Here is a 19,607-nt window from a genome sequence, read left to right as displayed (position 1 = left end):
AACTGGGGTGGGGGGGAAAGGGAGAGAAATAAACCTAAAAATAAAAAATAAAAAAATTAAAGTGTTAAGAAATTAAAAGGGATTCTTTAACCATCTCTTAATCAAAATATTATCAGTAAAATGTTCACTTCAAAAGTGCATAAAATTCCTGAAAATCTAAAAAATGTTTTGGCATAATACTAAAGTATAATGTTGTTAATCATGGCTTTAATTATTTTTTTTAAGATTTATTTTTTATTTCTCTCCATTTCTCTCCCCACCCCAGTTGTCTGCTCTCTGTCCATTTGCTGTGTGTTCCATGTCTGCTTCTATTTTTGCAGTGGCATCGGGAATCTGTGTTTCTTTTTCTTGTGTCATCTTGCTTCATCAGCTCTCTGTGCATGTGACACCATTCCTGGGCAGGCTGAACTTTCTTTTATGCTGGGCGGCTCTCCTTATGGGGCGCACTCCTTGTGTATGGGGCTCCCCTATGTGGGGGACACTGCTGTGTGGCAAAGCACTCCTTGTGTGCATCAGCACTGCATGTGAACTAACTCCACACAGGTCAAGGAGGCCCTGGATTTGAACCGTGTGGTAGGAAGACTATCTATTGAGCCAAGTCTACTTAAACAACCTCTCCATCTAGAAATCAAGAGACATGCTTTAGCTCATGTTCAACTGATTTGCCCCACCTCCACTAAAGCAGCAGCTCTATGGCTGCAGAAAAAGAGTGACCTTGAGGGGCTGTCAGGGTTGGTGCATAACAGTAGATTATCATGAATTAAAGTAACGCCACTGCTGTCTGTAGCAGTCCTAAATATTCCAACTGTGTTACAAAAATTAATATCCAGTTATGTTTAAGACATGTTAGAGCTTCCTTTAGTATCTCCTTAGGCAAATCAATCCAGCCTGCATTCATCTTCATGTGAGAAGGCCAAATGTGGATTTTGCAGTGCTTCCCCAAGGCTATGTGCAGAGCCCAACCATCTGTCCTGGTGGCAAAATTCTGGCTGTGTGAAAAAAAACCCCAAAAACCAGTGGCTGTAACCTTCTTGATGACTTTATGCCAACCAGTAATTTTTTAATTTTTTCAGAATTAAAAGAAACATCACAGACAATTGTCTCCTAAGAGCTTGAAATAGGCAAATATTTAGGACATGCTACAAAATCCTGACTGTCAAATTCTTAAATGGTGTTTTGTAAAGTAAAACAAAAAACCGTACCCACTGTTGTAACTGTTAAAGCACATTTTCTCATATTAATAAGGTTTATAATATTTTGGGGATCCTGAAAACCCTTTATCCCTCATTTAGCTCAGATATTAAAAACTATCATGTGTGTTAATCAGAAAAGGTTGCGCAGGGAGATGAGAACTCCATACCAGCAGGCTGCTTTTAAAACAATAACACAGGCTCAAGTGGTAAAGGGGTAGGTCTTAACTTGTTCTGTGTATTGGATGTAGCCAGTACCAATCTTGGCTTTGGGTGGAGTGAGTGGTTAGGCAACTTCCTAAACAAATACCACTTGAGTTTTAGTCACAATTCCTAGAAGAAAACAAAGTGCGAGACAGGAACAATGCACTGCTGTGGGCTGCCCTCTGTGGGAAAGAGAAGTCTGTGGAAGAACATCTGGAACAACTGCCAGCAGTGAGAGGTAACAGTCTATCATGTCCCTATCCCCTCCTCTAACATCTCTCGAGACTGTTGAGGCACATGACTTTGAGAAGATCCAGAGCCATCCCACGAGACCCAAGGCAGCAGAGTGGCTCCACTGAAAAGGCAAACACCGTGGATACCAGACCTGGTGGTGCCTAGGCCAGCAGTTCCCATGGCCTGTCACTCACCAGCAGCTCACCAACATCGCCCTCAAGTGTCCATCGTGCTCACCCAATGACTGACCATTACCTTACTGGACGAGACACACTGGCCGAGCAGAGACTCCAGGAGCATGATGGCAAGTGGATTACATCGGCCCCTCCCTCTCTAACAAGGGGCAAGGTATGCTGTCAGTGCTGCAGACACAGCCATGGGACTCTTTTAACTTTGTACCCGGATCCTTACAGCAAAGGACTAAGTCTAAATTACAAGTTAAAGTGCCAGCTGTCCCAAGCCCAAAAGGGCAAGTAATAATAATACATTGTTGTTGCCTACGCTTCAAACTCTCTAAACTGGGAAAATGTGGTCATTTTGATCAATGTTCTGGTCTATTCAGCTCTGCTGGATGGGAATCTTAAATCCATGAACAATAAAAAATCACTCAAAAATGCTTTTGAGGGCGGTGGACTTGTCCCAGTGGGCGGCGGCTTGCTCGGTCAGTAGAGGTGGGGTCTGGCTGTGGATGAGGGGTCGGTCCAGCTCTGGACGAGGGGTCGGTCTCACTTGGGATGAGGGGTCGGTCCCACTTGGGACGAGGGGTCGGTCCGGCAGCAGACGAGGGATCAGTCTCACAAGGGGTTGCGCGGTTCGGCTGACAGGGTCGCCCGGAGAAGCAGGCGATGAACTGGGGACAAGGGAGGCCAGGCCCTTGTCGGGGGCTCTCAGGACTGGAAGGCGCACGGCAGAAGAACTACCGCGGAGACAAGGTAAACACGCAAGTCCATTTTATTGAGGGAGAGGCAACAGTTTTATAGGGGCTGGGGAAGGCTGATTGGTCGAAGCCACGCCCTGTTCTGATTGGTTGCCGGTGAAAGGTCAGTGGGCGGTACCGGATGGGGGAGGGGTGGTGGTTAGGGATTGGCTGTCGCTGTTGCTGGGGGAAGGGGCAGGGTTTAGGGATTGGTGGCTGCTGTTGCTGGGGTGGAGGGCAGACTGGAGTTTCCCGCCCACTCCTGGCTGTTGCTGCTGTCGGGGGAGGGGAAAAGGGCAGACTGGATTTCTCCGCCCACGCCTGGCTGTTGCTGCTGTCGGGGAGGGGAAAAGGGCAGACTGGAATTTTCCACCCTGCACCTGTGCAGGGAGAAGGAAGAAGAAGGGTGCCGCCCCACAAGGCATCGGGTGGTGCCATCTGGGAGGAGGGGCGGCCGTGGAAGCATGGCTGCCGAGAAGGGGAGACCCAAGGGCACTCTGCGCCCATGCCGAGCTTCCTTCAGGGGTGGCGGTGGGCCCGACCAACCACCCTATTATGGGGGCAGCGGAATTAGGCCTACCGTGGCCGCTCCCTTCGCCAGGCCAGCAAACCACACTTCAGCCCAAGGGGTGACCGCATTTCCCCCTTCTTTTCAAATAAGGGCCAGGATGGCAGCAGTAGCAAGTAGCCGAGGCCCAAGAGGCAGCAAGCAATGAGGGAAGCGGGGCTGAAGAGGGAGGTGAGTATGCTGGGGATAAATGTACAATTTGGGGGGCAGTATCTTGCTGTTGCAAGCAAGGGTGGCCAATGTCCAATTCTCATTGATCTCGGTGGCTATAAGGTCCATCTGCTTGTTAAAAGAGGATAATAAACAGAAAGGCGATGGAGAGTAGAATTCGTTGGCCGAAGTTCCAATCTTCTGGGGCGGTAGCGGCTAGACAGATGGCGGAAAATATTATCAAGAAAGCAAAAGTTATGAGGAAGAAATAAAGTATTAAAGGCTGTGGGGGAAGTGAGAAGATCATTTAGAGGATAGGGTTGAGAATGGTATGTTTAAGACAGAAGCTTTGAGGTTTGTAGGAGACTGCTTTATAAACGAAGGAGAATGAGGGCAGTAAATATAGTAACAATAGATAGGAAGATGACAGTGAGGAGGAGTCTTTGTTTAAGGTTCCAATCGTCCGGCGCAACAGTGGCTAGGCCGATAGCGAGGGGTATTGCTAAATAGACAATGGCTGCAAAGACAAAATCATCTTCTGTTTCCTTAAGAATAACTTTTCTTTAAATACTTAGTAGCATGCAATATTAGAAACCGTTTCCTAAAAGCAAGTTGGCAGGGGAGCTTGGTTGCTGTTAATCTTTCCTGTTATAAAATTACCTTTTATTATTATTATCATCAATTCAGTTTTATATATATATATTTAAGAATGACCTTTTGGAATTAGCCATTTAATACCTTAATGTAAGTTATTGAAGATAAATTTTATCTTTACAGAACACATTCCCTTACGTAAAGTTATCACAATACCTTTTACACTTGCCGCATGTAAATTAAGTTTCAAGAGTTTATGAAAAATTAGCCATCCTACTTTAGGACAAAATACGTCTTTTTGCAAAACTTATTACATTTCCGTTAGCATTTTTACACACTTTTAACCTTTTTAATATTCATATAAGTTTTACATTCTTTATATTATCCTGTGAAGAAAAATAAGTTATTCATTTTAATCTAGGCAAGAACAACTTTTTATGAAGACGTACAGTTAATTTTGTTAATTAAGACTTACAATTTTTTTTAATTGTAGATATCCTATTGACATTTAAACTTATGTATTAATATAATAAACTTAAGTATTGATATAAGCGCTTATTTAATTTTTGGCCATTTGAATAGAGCTCTTTTAAAGATTTCTAGTAATTTATATTTACCATCCGGAGGTATCACAATATACGTTGACATTGAACGAACAGACAGACAAACACAGAACAATTACAACACATTAACAGAAATATATAATTTATTTACAGTTGACTCATAATTCTTACTTTCTTGGTATAGCTGCTTTTAAATCCTTTTTTATATAGCATATCATAGATTATACCCTTCAAGATTTCTTGTGGACTTCATGTTGCCTGTAATAAGCCAGGAGGGAATCTTTTACCTTCCTGCTCCACAGCAAAAGTGACCCTATCTATAAGGCGAGTATAGGTGTCCAGGTCCCAAAGCTGACATGTGGTAAGCCACAGATTAAAGGGGAGAAGAAGGTCCCAATATACTGTTTGAAAGAGATCTTACACCGGTGAGTGTCTAGGAGACCGGCAAGAGCCCGAACTTGCGGGGCTTGCTTAGCAGATAGGATGTTACCCATTGCTAATGGCCTTTTGGAGCCAATAAGAAAGGGGGTCCTTACCTTGAGAGCACGGCGATGGGAGCCGAGGTGCGCGGTGAGATGCGGGGTCAGAGCCGGTGGGGCTCCAATGGTGGTCGCGGGCCAAGAGAAGGCCCCAATGAGGGGAGGGCGGAACGACGAGCAGTGGAGCAAGGTAAAGGGGAGCAAGTGCGGAGGGGAGGAGGCAGAGGTGAAGGCAGGGGTGGAGGTGCTCAGGCATGTGCTCCTGAGAGTTTTATTGGCGCCTCTAAATCATAGCGGGTCGGTATAAACCCCCGACATGGAAGGAGAAAGCCATCCAGTGATTCTCCCAGACTGCTGTGGCTTGTATGAGGTCACCAAGGTTCAGGAGCAGCAATGCAGAGCGAAAAGATAGGGGTGAGAAGAGAGGAGGGCATAGGGCTGTGGTAGGGTTACTTCAGACGGGCAAACGCGCGCTCCCGAGAAATCCAAGGCTCCTCTTAATCATAGCAGGTCGGTATAAGCCCCCGACATGGAAGGAGAAAGCCATCCAGCGAGTCTCCCAGACCGCCGTGGATCATATGAGGTAGCCAAGGCTCAGGTAGCAGCAATGTTGCACGAGAGAAGTCCCACGGTGAGAAGAGAGTGGGGGGGGCCGCCAGGTTATGGAGTGAGGCTGTGGTGGGGTTGCTCTGCCCCACGTTGGGCGCCAACTGCGGCGGCTTGCTCTGTCGGTAGAGGTGGGGTCTGGCTGTGGATGAGGGGTCGATCCAGCTCTGGAAGAGGGGTCGGTCCCGCTTGGGACGAGGGGTCAGTCCCACTTGGGACGAGGGATTGGTCCGGCAGCAGACGAGGGATCGGTCTCACAAAGGGTTGCGCGGTTCGGCTGACGGGGTTGCCCGGAGAAGCAGGCGATGAAGGGGTCGCCCGGAGAAGCAGGTGACGAACTGGGGACAAGGGAGGCCAGGCCCTTGTTGGGGGCTCTCAGGACTGGAGGGTGCACGGCAGAAGAACTACCGTGGAGACAAGGTAAACACGCAAGTCCACTTTATTGAGGGAGAGGCAACAGTTTTATAGGGGCTGGGGAAGGCTGATTGGTCGAAGCCACGCCCTGTTCTGATTGGTTGCCAGTGAAAGGTCAGTGGGCGGTACCGGATGGGGGAGGGGTGGTGGTTAGGGATTGGCTGTCGCTGTTGCTGGGGGAAGGGGCAGGGTTTAGGGATTGGTGGCTGCTGTTGTTGGGGTGGAGGGCAGACTGGAGTTTCCCGCCCACGCCTGGCTGTTGCTGCTGTCAGGGGGAGGGAAAAGGGCAGACTGGATTTTTCTGCCCACACCTGGCTGTTGCTGCTGTCGGGGGAGGGGAAAAGGGCAGACTGGATTTCTCTGCCCACGCCTGGCTGTTGCTGCTGTCGGGGGAGGGAAAAAGGGCAGACTGGAATTTTCCACCCTGCGCCTGCACAGGGAGAAGGAAGAAGAAGGGTGCCGCCCCACAAGGCATCGGGTGGTGCCATCTGGGAGGAGGGGCGGCCGTGGAAGCATGGCTGCCGAGAAGGGGAGACCCGAGGGCACTCTGCACCCATGCCGAGCTTCCTTCAGGGGTGGTGGTGGGCCTGACCAACCACCCTATTATGGGGGCATCGGAATTAGGCCTACCGCGGCCGCTCCCTTCGCCAGGCCAGCAAACCACACTTCAGCCCGAGGGGTGACCGCACCAGTGGTCATGGTGTCTGTCTACCACATGGGAGGTCCACAGTTTAAACCCTGGGCCTCCCTGACCCGTGTGCAGCTGGCCCATGTGCAGTACTGATGTGTACAAGGAGTGCCATGCCACGCAGGGGTGTCCCCGCATAGGGGAGGCCAATGTGCAAGATTGTGCCCCATAAGGAGAGCCGCCCAGCACGAAACAAAGTGCAGCCTGCCCAGGAATGGTGCTGCCCACAAGGAGAGTGGACACAAGATGATGCAACAAAAAGAAACACAGATTCCCATGCCACTGACAACAGAAGTGAACAAAGAAGATGCAGCAAATAGAAACAGAAAACAGACACTGGGGTCAGGGGGAGGGGAGAGAAATAAATAAATCATCTTAAAAAAAAAAACACTTTTGAAACCACAGTTAGTAATCCAAAGTCTCCTATGACAGCACTAGGCCCCATCCCTAGCCACCATAACAGAACAGACTTGCAGAAGCTGCAAGTTTATTATTAACCTGCCCTACCATGGAAGTGTGACCAGTCGTTTACTCAGAAGGAGCCATGTCCAGTGACATAGAACAGCCCCCCATCATGAGCTGACGTGTACTGATACAGTTCATTTCCTCACAAGAATAGACAAAGAAGCCACGTGACCCCCCCAACCCTTCCCACACCCCCAGAATTCACTGCCCCTTGCCCACCACCCCTAGCCATCCCTATAGGCCCTCAGGTCTTACCTAAGCTCAAACCCACTCCCACTGTCTAAGCATGCTTCCGACTATAGATGTACTGGATAAATTCATGACTGCCTCTGCCAAGGGCGGGCTAAAGTTTATTCTTCAGACCCCCTCCATTGGGAGAGCTTCCCAATAAATCCTTGCCTGCAATTGCTGGTCTCTGCATCCCAACTGTCTCACCCCAACATCTAACATATGTTGCTGGAAACCCAGGAACTGGGAAGAGGAGCCCCCCACCACCACACCTTGCAACCTGGAAAGCAGTGAGCAGTGGCAGCTCACCCCAGGTTACTCCTTATTCTGATCGTGCAATGCTGAGTCCTATCCTCCTTTTCACCCTCTCCTGGAACTCCTCAGAGTGAACCGCAGAGACAGAGCAAGCCCCAGAGACACTTGGGATTGTGTTGAGACCAGCAGATTGGTGAGAGAACTGCCCTTGCTGCTGCTGTAACTCCATCCAACATCAGACTCTCATCATCAGCTGGGGGAGTTAAGGGAATTCTCTTCTGGAGGATCCTGTTCTTTCCCCTGTTGTTTTAGACAACTCCACAGATCCTGGCTAGGTCAGTGATCCTCTTCATTTCTGGGGACCATGGCAGATGCCTGACCTGCATCCCCAGAAGCACCTCAGGAGTCAGAGATGTCTGGTCCTGGGTGTGGATTTCCTGCTGCTAAGGGTCTCTGACTTAAGGGGGACGCCTGAGGTGCTTGGTCAACCCTGGAGAGTCCCTGATCTCATCCTAGCTTCCAAAAATGGGAGAACTCCTTCAGCTCCTCTCTATTACTCCACTACAATCTGGCCTCAGTACAAATTCGAACATGGAAGTCAATCGCTGGAACATGGTACCTTTGACACAGATACTTAGAGATCTGGAAAAGTTCATCCAACTCAATGCCCAGTGCTTAGGAGGTCCTTATGTTTAGTTCTCCCTATTTCTCTGAAACCATCTTTCTCTCTGACTGTCATGTTCCACTTACCAAATCCTATTGCTCCATCAGAAACTTCCATCTCCCTCTCACCCACCTCCAAAATCTCCTGAAAATCTCAACGTTGATCTGGCCAGCCAAGTTCCTCCTGCACCTTCTCCCTGTGCACCTCCAGCTTTGCCTCCATCCTCATCCTCACCACGACCTTCTGCCCCTCAGCCCTCTGCTATGCCCTCTTCTGCCCCTCTGTTCTCAACATTGATCTGGCAAGCCAAGTTCTTCCTGCACCCCTTCCTGTGTGACTCCAACTTTGTCTCCATCCTCTTCCTTGCCACCACCCATCTTCCGCCCCTCAGTCCTCTGCTGCGCCCTCTTCTGCCCCTCCGTTCTCCCCTTTTCATACTAGTTCATGAGGACTACATCCTCCCTGCTCCCCACTGTCCACCTCCACCTCTGTAAGAAAAAAGGTTAACCCCTCTCCACCTCTTAATTCTACACAAGTACCAACACTCCTCTCAGAAAAACAAAGTTAAAATACACATTCCCTTCTCACTCTACATATAGTATGTCATAACAACTTCTTCTACAAGCCCCATGGAAAAAAGTTGCATTTGGGCTGCAGTCACTGCCTTTGCCAATTCCCTACACACACAGGGCCCTGCCTGACATGCTCCTGGCACTGACGCAGTTTCCCCAGCCTCTCTCCATGGGAATATCAGGCAGGTTCCAGAGATTTAGACAGCGTGGCTCACTTCCGAACCTGCATACTAGAAGGCATGAAAAAGGCAGCCCTCAAAGCAGTAAATTATGACAAAATCAAAGAAATTTTCCCCAAATCAGATGAAAACCCAGATGCCTTTATGAATAGATTAAATCAATCACTCCTCAAATATACTAATTTTGACCCGGATTCTGAATCCAGATGACTACACTCACGTAGCCACTTTATCACTAAGACATACCCAGATATCAGGTAAAAAAAATGGCAGAAATTACAGAGGCCCCTCAAACCCCTCGGAAAGACCTAATTAAAGCAGCCTTCAAGGTCTTTAACAATAGAGAGGAGGAAGCCAAATTAGAAAAACACAAACGAGATCTCTCCCTGCTACTGCCTCACAGTCAATTTCCAAAACCCCATCCCTCTTCTTCCCTGTGGCCGCCACCTGGACCCTGTTAGGTATGGAAAAGAAGGACATTGGGCACATGCACACCCCAATCTAGAAACCTGCCAGGGCTTTTCTAGTGTGCTGACTTAGAGACCAGTGGAGGTCGGATTGTCCCGAAAACTCAGTTTCTGGGAAAGCCCCTCCAACACACCTTACAGGCCTAGATCATCTTCCCTTCCTGACCTACTCAGAATAAAAGCAGAAGACTGATGGGTCTGGGTTCGGAGAGGCCCCTCATCTCCATCAGTAAGTGGGAACCAAGGGTTATCATCAAGGTTGGAGGTAAGCTGAGCTCCTTTTTAACTGACACAGGGGCCAGGTACTTGGTCCTTTCAGAACATTCAAGGTATTTAATATCTTCCTCAACCTCTACTGTGGAAGTTGAGGGTATTCCTTTCTCTCCCTTGATTACACACCCCCTCCCTTGCACTATAGAAAATCTCACATTCTCACACCAATTCCTAGTTATACCATCATGCCCCTCTTCACTCTTTGGAGAAGACATTCTATCCAAACTGCACTCCTCTAGCTCCTTTTCACTACCCTCCCCCCAAGCTAGCTTCCTTCTCCTTTTGTCCTCAGCCCCAGCCTGAACTCCTACTTCCCCTCTACCGACATCCCTTTTATCTTACAACAGAAAGTAACCCCCAAGTCTGGAACACTGAGTCTCCCTCAATAGCCTCACACCTCTCCCCTGTAAGAATCACCCTAAAAGACAGCCCTTCTTTCATTAACATTCCCCAATACCCTCTCTCTTGCAGTATCAAATGTGGACTTAAACCCATCAGTGACAAACTGTGCCACAGTGCTGTTATGCCCCACTCTCCATTCAATACACCTATCCTACCTGTTGAAAAACCTAATGGCAGTTATTGTCTAGTCCAAGACATAAGAGCTGTCAACCAAGCAACCTAGCCTATAGTCCCCTGAGTCCCCAACCCCTATAGCCTCCTATCACATATCACTCCCCAAACCACACATTACACAGTAATAGACCTCAAAGATGTATTTTTCACAATCCCCCTAGGTGGAAACTCTCAAAACATTTTTGCTTTTACGTGGCTCTCATATTTTTCTTCATCTTTAATGCTATACTAATACCCCGAATAACCCCACTGATAATTTTGCTCCTTCTCATGTGTGGTTCTTATCTCCTACAGCTTCTCACCTGATTTCATCCACCAAGTTGTTCAAACCACCCAAGAATATGTAAATGAAACCTTCCTATTACAAGAACAGTCAATAACCACCTCACAATGCAAAACCCACCAGTTGCAAGAAAAGAGAACCCCTAAAGCCCCCTAACAGCAGAAAGGAGCCAGAATGAGTTGATACTCCCTTTCCTCCAATCATGACTGCCTCTGCCAGAGATGAGCTGAAGTTTATTCTTCAGACACCCTCTGTTGTGAAAGCTTCCCAATACATCTTAGCCTGTAATTGCCCTTTCTTTCTGCCCAGCATTCCCATTACTTAGGTCCTTCATCATATGCATGTAATCTAAGAGGAATGTTAGATCTACAAGGTTTGCACTGATTAACAGATCATAAGGCAGTGACTCCATTTCTATTGATTGAACAAAGCTGCTTACTGCAGAGGACAGCACAATGGAAATGGAGCCAGTAAGGACCCATCCCTTCCAGGCCCCTGCATTCCAAGAATACCTTGCCTCCTAGCCCACTACCCCCATGCTCTGCACAAGAATAATTCACTTTTACAGCCCCTTATTAGCCAGAGGCTGTACTCAGAGCCTAACACTCTCTCCTCAAACTAATTCTTTCCTGCCTATTGATGTACTGTATAAATTCACATCTGCACCTTCCATGAGCAAGTTTAAATCTCACCTTCAGATCCCTCTGTTGGGAGAGCTTCCCAATAAACTAATGCCTGCCTGCAATCCTCAGTCTCCATGTCCCAGTGAGCGCCATTTTTTCTCTAACACAGACAACAGTATAATGTTATTGGTCACAATTTCACAGAAGCAACCAAATCTTCTCAATTGCATTATTTTTGTAATGAACTCTCACCAGAACTTTCACTTTTATAAATCAGTAATAAATCAGTTTTCAGTGTTTTGTCATCAATGGACAATTTTAATTCTGAGGCTTCACAGAAAACACGTGCAATCAGCTACAGGCCAGAGTGCATCACATTAAACAAAAGACTGTCTCAGAAACCCATGGAAAGGAATATGCCAGGTACTCTGGGGCACAATTTTCTAAGGACATTGCTTAAATAACTTTGGAAAAAACACCACTGGGCTTAGTCAAGATTCCAGAATTCTCATGAAGAAGCCAATGGGTTCATGATATTGAGAGGAACAAGGTCTAATTTTACTTAAAAGAATGAGTCGCATACAAATATAACAAGAGAATACTGAAATTTGGAAGAGAGAAGTACCGTGTCATGTACAAGGGAGCCCCAATAACATTAAAGGCCAGTTTCTCATCAGAAATGTTGGAGGCAAGAAGGCAGTGGGAAGAAGTATTTTATAAAGTACTGAAAGAAAATCATTAGAATGAAAAATTTTTATATCCAGAGCTCTCTTTCAAAACTGAGGGGGAGATTAAGGCATTCTCAGATAAACAAAAGCTGAGTGTTCCTCACCCTATTGCCAGATTTTATTTAGGTTCTTGGCTATGCTGCAGAAATGCATTTCAAGAGCAGGCTGGGTGAGTTAGGCCAGTAATTTATTCAGGTAGGGAGGGAAGAGAAATGGGAGGAAATAACAGCAGGGGTCCCAGGTAGAGAGGAAGGGGCTGAAAAGTGATAAAAGGGCTGATTTATGGGCTATAATTTCCCATTATAGGTTATAAATGCCCATGTTTTACTTGCACTGTGACTCAAGCAGGGAGGCAGGCAGCTGCATTCCAGGTCCAGAGGCAAGAGAGCACACTAGAGCATGCTTAGGCCCCATGCCTGCCTGCCTTTTGACCTGTTAAATATCCCATCCCTTTGTTAATGGCAAGGAAGGAGTTCCAGCTGTTGACTGTTTTGATTACTTATTTCCTCCATCCATCGCCCAAGAGGGCCAAATGATGAAGTCCTTGGGGAATATCTGGGGGCTTATCATGGCTTCTGGAGGAAGCCTTCTTCTGCGTGGCAGAATCTCAGAAAGAGCCTTCCAGCAGCCATCTTGGGGTTGCTGATGTCCCCGTGAACTTCTTGCCAGGTTCCAGATCCATCTATTGATTTCCTATCTTACTAGCCTGGTTCAACTCCTGGATCTGACCCACAGCAAAACTAAAGGGCATTCATCAGATGGGAAAAAAAGATCAAAGCAGCATTAAACTAAAGATCTCCAGTAAAGGTAATTACCTGGGTAACTATAAATGACAGTACTACTTTATTGTACTTTTTGGTATGGAACTCCACATACAGAATATACTATGCAAATAAATGCCTTAAAATAATGATAAATGTATGGGTTGGAACTCAAATCCAGATGTAATCTGTGAAAACAACTTCATAAAGAGGGCAGGATAGAGGAGTACCTGAACATAGTTGGTGGATGATATTCAAGTTAGGTAGTTATCAAATCTAAAGATACTGTTACAGATTTACATGTTCAATTAACCCCCATGGTAATCACAAAGAAAATATCAAAAAACTATGCAAAACAGGAAATGAGAAGTGATTCAAATTGGTTTACTACAAAAGATCAACTAAATACAAAACGAGGCAGTAAAGAATAAAATGACAAAATTTGAAGTGGCCTGTATGTTACTGAAGATCATGCTGAACAATTCTAATGCCCTAACAATGCCCTACATTCCATCTATTCTATTCTTTCCTCCCCTTCCCCTCAGCACCTATGGTAATCACTAAGTTTCAATTTATGAAGAATAAGTCATAGTTCCTGCAATAATATTGAGGGCTTGACATACTGTCTGTTTTATTAGGCACTGCCTATGTTCTCAAAGGATTCTTGTCCCTCTAACTGAGAACACAGCAGGATGCCCCAGGATGGGAGTTTCCATTTTCTTAATTATTGTGTGGGTCCCCACATACTATTACGCACTATGACAAAACAAACACTTACATATTCTATAGATGCCTGCCCCAGGTGTCTCCTGTCCCATGCACCTCCATACCCAACACCTTACACCAGTAACCCTTTCCTGCCATATCTGCCAAAAGAACATTGCCAACAATGCAGTTTTAACCACAGATGTGCAAATCCCCAGAATCCACTTGCTCCTTCCCCTGGCTGTCCCCTATTTCCACATAGTCCAACCAACCCCCCCCCCGCCACTACTCTTCAGACCAGCACCACTGAACCCAATCTCATCACTGTACCACTGTCACCATCATCCACTGCACAGCTACACCCTTCCAACTTATCACAGCTATGCCCATGTGGTCATTGGTTCACAACCCTATACTCCCTTTTGTTAAAACCTATAAAAGTGTACAATCCAAACTGTAAACCATAATGTAAACAATTGACCATAATGAATAGCAATGCTTCGATGTCTGTACATCAATTGCAACAAACATACCATCTGAATAAGGGGAGAGGAGAAATGGGGAAGGGTGGTGGGTACATTGGAATCACCTGTATTCCCTATGTGACTTTTCTGTATCCTAAAGCTTCTTTGAAGAAAAAATGAAAAAAAAAATTAAAAACTGGGGGAATATATGGAAGAAAATGTCACTTTACACACAAGACAACAGATCTTACACTGATGAAAGAAAAATATCTAAAACTTTTTTCTTTATTTAAAGTTTTTTGTATTTTATTGGTTATTTTAAAACTTAATTTTTACATTTTCTTATTAATTTTATGTGGTTGTTTTCTTGGCTTCATTTTTGGAGAGGTAGGTTTTGGTTCACAGAAGGGTCTCAGTGCTAGGGAGGATCACTGGTGCGGGGTGTCAGTGATGGGTATGCATGGGACGGAGTTCAACTGTGGCATGCCACTAAGGCATATGAATATGCTCAAGTGTTCATGTGGCACTGTCTCGGTGGGTGGAGATACACACAGTAACTGAGAGAATATTGAATTCCCATCCTGTAGAGTTCTGCTACATTCTCTAATATAGCAGTAAGAATCCTCTGAGTACAAGGGTAGCACCTAGTGAATGAAGACAGACCATCATTCCAGGTCCTTAATATTGATGACTCTACTTATGAACCTTTTCTTTTGAAATTGAAACTTAGCCTGATATTAGAGATTGCCTAAGAATTACCTTCTGAAAGCCTCCTTGTTACTCACATGTGGCCTCCCTCTAACCCAAAAATGCAATACTTGCCCCCAGTGTGGGACTTGACTCGTAAGGTTGGGCTCCCTTGCACTGTGGGATTATTAGTAAGCACCAACTAGCAAGGTAGATGAAAAAAAAGTTTGACCGAAAAGGGGAAACAGTACATGCAAATGAGTTTTAGTGGCTAAGAGATTTCAAAGTGAGTTCGGAGGTCATTCCAGACTCACAGCAGGATCTCACTAACTGCCACAATAAACAAATGCTTCAAATAGTGGGGCTCCTGAGGCTCTACAGACATCCATAAACTATAAGCTCAGGAATTCAGAACCTTGTCATTATTACTTTGGAATTTAAGCTCTCCGGTGTAATGGAGTTGGACTCATTTGTGGTTTCCCTACACATGGTTCTTTTGCCCTTCCCTTTCATTAGTATTATAGTTAGTATTATACTTTATAGGTGTATGTCAAGAGACTTGAATCTTTGGTTCATCCATGTGCCAGGTCAGCCCTGAATCTCAGAATTACAATGTCTACTCTCCAGTTAATTGGACTGACCCAGGACAACTAAAAAGCAGATGATGATGGACAATGCCCATCCCAAGGAACAGAGAGTGTCTGCAGCTGCAAGCAAGGTAGTTTCATCCATCTGCCCCATAGGATCTAAGTCCCCACTAAGCTATAAGCAGAATGGGCATCACCATCTCAAAGTGCTCAAGCCTGGGTAATAAACAATGGACTAAAGTAGACTATCATCATAGAATAGACTTATTCTTCTAGCAATGGAAGAACTCCTATCAGTAATGTAAAGGCAGTGGCCACCAGAGGTTCTCAGGGATGGGAGAGGGAAGATTAGGGGTAATATGGGGACATTGTTGGGATATTGGATTTGTCTTGCCTGACACTGCAGTGACAGATATAGACCATTGTGTATTTTGTCAAAACTTACAAAATTGTGCAGAATGAAGTGTAAACTGTAGTCCATGGTTAATAACAATGCTTCAATTGAAACAAATGTACCATACTAATGAAGTATGTTGTTAATCTGGGAAAGTGGGAGGGGATGGGAGAAGGGTATATGGAAATCCCTTATATTTTTTATATAACATTTATGTATCTAAAGAATCTTTAAAAATAAAAAAAATTAATTAAAAGAAAAATAAATTGAAATACAAAAAAAGTATGACCAAAAAGCCAAATGGCAAAATGGCTGAAATCCTGCATTGCCAGCAGTTTTATTTAAGGTAAATGGCTTATAAACTCAGCACGTAAATGCATTAACTTCCCTACAGCATGGGGCATGACTCCTGGGGATGAGCCTCCCTGGCACAGAGGGATTACTACCAAGCACCAGCTGATGATGTAACTAGAAAGACCTTCAATAAAAGGGTTAACTCAGACCAGAAAAATATCTCAGCCTACATGTAATATCAGGTGTTAAAATCTGCTTTTTGTACTTGAATAAAAGGGTGAAATGGAAAGGACAAATGATTTTATATGGTTATGAGACTCCAAAAAAGAGTCAGGGGGTCATCAGAGGGGTTGCACTTAGGCATGCCTGAGCAGGGTCCCAGAGATAGGCAAAGTAGATACAATCCCAGGTACTGATTCTCCTGAAGGCTACAGAGACCCACAGGTTCAATGGTCATGGCAGATGGCTCTAGAGTTCAGTGCCATGCCAGTTGGTCCTACTTTGAAGTTTGTTTTCCTGAGTGTGATGGAGTTGTACTTAGATGTGACCTTTCTACACATGCCTCTCCTGTCACTTTTGCTGGACCTGTGGTTGGTGCTGGGGTTGGTGTATACTTAGGAGACCTGAATCTCTGGACTGTCCATGTGACAGTCAGGCCCTGAGCCTCAGCAGACTTGCAACTCCTACTGTCTGGTTTATTGAACTTTCCCAGACCAGCTAACAGGAAGGTGAAGAAGGTCAACCACCACACCAGGGAGCCTAGAATGCCTACAACTGCAAGCAGGAGAACTGCATTCATTGCCCATGTGGAATCTAAGCCCCCATCTCAATATAGAGGTGGAGTGGACATAATCATCCCAGAGTCCACAGGATGGAGGAAGAGAGTAGGGATTAGAGTGGACTTGCTGATATTCTACTATGGAACTATTGTGATTAGTAATGGAAGAAATTGTAGCACTGATGTGGAGAAAGGAGCCACAGTAGCTGCTGAGGGCAGGGAGAGGGAAGAAGAGATATGATGTGGGGGGCATTTTCAGGACTTGGAGTTGTCCTGGGTGATACTGTAGGGACAGATGCTGGACATTGTATGTCCTGCCATGGCCCACTGGGTGGACTGTGGGAGAGTGTAAACTACAGTGTAAACCATTATCCATGTTGTACAGCAGTGCTCCAAAATGTATTCATCAAATGCAATGAATGTCCCATGATGATGAAAGAGGTTGTTGATGTGGGAGGAGTAGGGTGAGGGGGGTGGGGATATATGGGGATCTTATATTTTTTGAATGTAACAAAAAGAGAAAAAAATAAAAAATAAAAAAATAAGGTAAATGGCTTAAATATCCCAGTCAAAAGGCAGAAATCAGGAAAATATATTAAAAGCATGACAACTATATTCTGCTTACAAGAGACAGACCTTAATTTCAAAGACATGAGAAGGTTAAATGTGAAAAAATGGAAACTATTCCATGAATATAGTAACCAAAACAGAGTGAGAATTGTTAAATTATCATCAAACAAAACAATGTCAAATACTTTTAGAAGGAACAAAGAAAGACCCTATATATTGAAAAAAGAATCAATTATAGAAATGTATGTACATAATCTTGAGGCACAAAATATATGAAGCAAACATTCAGAGATTTGATCGGAGAAATAGGCAGGTTTGTATTAATAGTCATAGATTTCAATATACCATGTTCAGTATTGGAAAGCATTTTCAAACTGAAGTTGCAAAAGGAAATGGAGGACTGGAATGAATCTATGTACCAACTAGCCCTAGCAGTCCTATTTAGATGTTTATAACAGAAAAAGAGAGTATGTATGTGCAAGAAATATGTAACACATCTTTCTTTGTAAGCAACAGAGTACAAATTCTTCTCAAGTGCACAAGGATTATATCTCAGATTAGGCTATATATTATACCACAAAACAAGTCTCAATAAATTTTGAAAGATCAAAATCATATAAAATATCATATCTAACCACAATGAAATGCCATTAAACTTCAGTAACTAGAGAATTGGAAAATTCACAAGTATGGGGGAGTTAAGCAATACACTCCAATGGATAGGGCATCCACCTACCACATGGGAGGTCCACGGTTAAAACCCCGCACCTCCTTGACCCGGGTGGAGCTGGCCCATGTATGCCGCTGATGCCTGCAAGGAATGCTGTGCCACACAGGGGTGCCCCCGTATAGGGAAGCCGCATGCACAAGGAGTGCACCCTGTAAGGAGAGCCACCCAGTTTGAAAGAAAGTTCAGCCTGCACAAGAATGGTGCTCCACACACAGAGAGCTGATGGAGGAAGATGACGCAACAAAAAGAAACAGATTCCTGTGCAGCTGACAACAGAAGCAGACAAAGAAGAACACACAGCAAAATGGACAAAAAGAACAGACAATTGGGGGAGGGGGGGAGGGGGAGGGGAGAGAAATTAAAAAATTAAAAATTCTTAGAAATAAAAAAAGACCTAATGGGTCAAAGAAGTCATGAGGAAATATGGAAATATCTAGAGAGGAATGAAAATGAAAACAAAATGTTCAAACTTATGACAAATATTAGATAGACTGACAAAAAAAGGAGAGGATGCAAATAATAAAAATCATTTGCATTGAAAGGGGGAATATTACTGCTGAACTTACAGAAATAAAAAGGATAATAAGAGCATATTAAAATCACCGTAGGGGAAGCAGACTTGGCCCAATGGTTAGGGCATCCGCCTACCACATGGGAGGTACATGATTCAAACCCTGGGCCTCTTTGACCCATGTGGAGCTGGCCCACATGCAGTGCTGATGTGTGCACGGAGTGCCAGGCCACGAAGGGGTGTCCCCCGCATAGGGGAGCCCCATGTGCAAGGAGCTCACCACATAAGGAGAGCTACCCAGTGTGAAAGAAAGTGCAGAGTGTCCAAGAACGATGCCACACACACGGAGAGCTGACACAACAAGATGATGCAACAAAAAGAAACACAGATTCCCAGTGCCGCTGATAAGAAGTGGTCACAGAAGAGCACACAGTGAATGGACATGGAGAGCAGACAACCGGGGGAGGGGGGGGAAGGGGAGTGAAATAAATAAGTAAATAAATCTTTTGAAAAAACATCACTGTAGGATAACAAAATAACTTATATGAAATGGAAAAATCCCCAGAAACTCAAAATTTAATTTAAATGACTCAAGAAGAAATAGGCAATCTCAAAAGACAAAGAACAGGTAAGAATTACCTCAGTTACCAAAAATCCCAATGCAAAGATTTAATATCTATGATATATAAAGAGATCTTACAACTCATTAATAAAATGACAAATGATCCAATTAAAAATGGGCAAGACTAGAACATTTTTCCAAGAGGAAACACAAACGAAAAAAAAAAAAATGTTCATCATTAGCTATTATGGAAATGCAAATTAAAACTATAATGTGATAGAATTTCATGCCTATTCGAATGGCCACTGTTAAAAAAAAATACAGAAAATTACAAGTGTTAGAGAGGATGTGGAGAAATAGGAACACATTCACTTTTGTTGGGATTGTAATACGGTGTAACTGCTGTGGAAGACTGGTGGTTCCTAAGGAAGCTAAATATAGATCTACTATAGGATCTGTCAATTTCACTGCTAGGTATAGACTCAGAAGAGCTGAAAGCAGGATTCAAATAGACATTTACACACCAATGTTCATAGTGACAATATTCACAGTTGCCCAAAGATAAAAACAACCCGGTTATCTATCAGCAGAAGAATGGATCAACAAAATGCCATATATGCATATGACAGAATATTATTCAGCTGT

The sequence above is a fragment of the Dasypus novemcinctus genome, chromosome Y (assembly GCF_030445035.2).
Source record: "Dasypus novemcinctus isolate mDasNov1 chromosome Y, mDasNov1.1.hap2, whole genome shotgun sequence".
In the NCBI taxonomy this organism is placed as follows: domain Eukaryota; kingdom Metazoa; phylum Chordata; class Mammalia; order Cingulata; family Dasypodidae; genus Dasypus; species Dasypus novemcinctus.
This window is presented reverse-complemented; position numbering follows the sequence as displayed.